Source organism: Etheostoma spectabile, chromosome 4 (assembly GCF_008692095.1).
Source record: "Etheostoma spectabile isolate EspeVRDwgs_2016 chromosome 4, UIUC_Espe_1.0, whole genome shotgun sequence".
Taxonomy (NCBI): Eukaryota; Metazoa; Chordata; class Actinopteri; order Perciformes; family Percidae; genus Etheostoma; species Etheostoma spectabile.
The window spans coordinates 28,153,805-28,156,219 of NC_045736.1; the positions used below are offsets into that span (position 1 = coordinate 28,153,805).

At 41.9% G+C, this 2,415-nt stretch overlaps 1 protein-coding gene across 12 annotated transcripts in view; it reads right to left on the bottom strand.

Annotated features, from left to right (window-relative positions):
* The window catches only part of foxp1b (forkhead box P1b), a 155,696-nt gene that overhangs the window by 135,482 nt on the left and 17,799 nt on the right, over positions 1 to 2,415 (bottom strand). The window lies entirely within an intron of this gene.

A 2,415-nucleotide genomic window follows, 5' to 3' on the forward strand; every position in this document is an offset into this window, starting at 1 on the left:
GCTCTCTCTCTCTCTCTCTCTCTCTCTCTCGCTCTCTCTCGCTCTCTCTCTCGTATGTTCGATAGAAAATGCTGCTTAATGGTCACAGAAATTAAAATATGTACACATTTGCAATTTTTTTATATTTGAAATTAGGATGTCCTCAGCCCTAAACTGTTTAATCCGACCACAAAGTCTTTGTAAAAAAAAGCAGCAACATTTAATTCTAAGCAGTTTGCTGCTTTAACAGTGATGACATTCTACATGCAAAGGATGCAATGCGAGACTGCTTCTATTCAAAACCATGAAAACAATGATCTGAGAAAAAAAAAGGATGAAGGAAGTAAGACTAAGCTAAATTAGCCTCACAGTTATACATTCTGTATACAACAAAACATAAGTTCTTCATTGAAATAGCAGCTCGCTGTCTGAAACAGGAAGAGATGATAACTGTTATTTTCCAACCAAATTGGCAGTTAAGATAGGTACTTCATGTAAAGTCATTCATGGGAATTTTTTTGCGGGAGAGAAAAAAAACAAAAAATAGTAGAGAACAAGTGACAGATATAAAGCCAAAGATTTAGTGCCATCTGTCCGTAGTCTCGCATTTTACATCCTATCAGAAATGAGCTGAATATGATTAAGCGAGTGCTCTCTGAGCCATTCTGCATAGCGGGGACATTTGTGTTAAGTTGTGCCATCTTGTTTAGATGGTTACAGACGCCCTCCTCTTTGCCTGAAGAGAAGGTTCACTGGCTAGACACATTACTCTAAAGAGTAGCATCTCACTGAGCATGTCACAACATGCCTGGGGGTGGGGGGTCTGCGAGTTTGGGTGTGTTTATGTTTATCCTCAGGACCCCCGATTGTTATTTGTTTCCTGTACAAAGACAAAATAAGCACATAAAGGCCAAAATGTGCTCTTCCCTGGCCGTCACGCACATCACAGCACATTTCCGCACAAGTGACTAGCCACAGATGATTATACAATTAAAACAATTTTCCGCATCTATCTGTCACACTGATCTAATTCACCATTCAAATGACACTAATGGAGCAAGCCTCGTTCTCCTTTCTACCCCAAGCAAAGCCTTTTCCTCTTTATCCCACTACACAGCACAAGTCATCTGCAACCGTGGAAAACAGAAAGAGCCAAGAGGAATAGTGTTGCATTTGTTTAGCAGGATGTTGGTGAATAAAGTTGAGACCCAGCAGTTTTCATTATGACCCATAGTGCAGCAAGAAAATGGGGAGGATTGTTTTTAATTGTTGGTTCAAATTAACCCTTGGGTGAAGGGAAAAAAAGAAACAGAGTGACCCTCTTATTTTCTGAGACAACACTCCCTTCAACCAACGCTGACATTAATAATTCACCATGACAAAATGCATTACCAGGGAAGCTGAATGTGAAAAAAAGGAGATGAACATGACAGAAAAACCCTCACATTAAAGCCGAGTTCTGCAGCAGCAAAAGCACGTGAAAATAAAATGTAATTTTTCACTGTTTAAAAGGAACTGGAACATGCATTCCCAATTTACATGTTGAACATTGTGTCCAGTGTCTGAGCTGAAGAAAAGTGTTGGTGCCATTTAGACAGACCCAAACAGGGTGTGAGCGACACAGGGAGGATTTAGCCAAACCTTGACCTGGAAATCCTGCATCTCAGTCCACCCAGTTTGGACAAGGAACACAGAAGGGAACCACTCCTACACAAGTTCAAGGGAAATGCTTGCATGGCGTGGCTCTGTCCTTCCCAACCAGCTCCACCAAGTACAATGGCAGCTGAGAGTTTTATGTTTATGAACTACCCTGATAGGGATACACATATCCATTAGATATGAGTCCGCCTATAGAGGTGCTCTGGTATTAACCCACAGGCAAGTGCCCCATCAGCAGAGAGGAAAAAAACTGCCTTTTATGGTAACAGATCACAGACTCGAGCCATTGGCCACAAAGCCCACAAATGAGGCGTTAAGTGTACTGGCAGGGCAGCAGAGAAAGAGGAGCACAGAGATACAGTATGACCCTCTGCTCATCCATGTATGAATCCGTACTCAGCCTCCTTTCCTTTCTCTGTCTTTCTCTCTACCACTCCCCCTACAATCAAAACACACTTAACTGCTCACTGACAGTCACCACAAAATAACAACGGTCACCTGCAGCAGAATTCATTAAATTGGTAAATTGGTAATGTAGCGGCCCTGTAATGTATTTTTTTTTATAATTGAATATTAATTATTACGTAATACTTGGACAGATTCCTAATGGACAGTTTCTGTAATTAATTGCCAGTTAGAGGCAGGGATAGTGCAGCAAAGTTAAAAAACACAACCTGACATGGAGATTGGGAAAAGACAGTGCGGCGAAGAGCCTGCTGGGAAGGTTTCATCATTGTGCCTGACCCCCCCTGCTGCTGGCAATGGCAGAAGACGGGG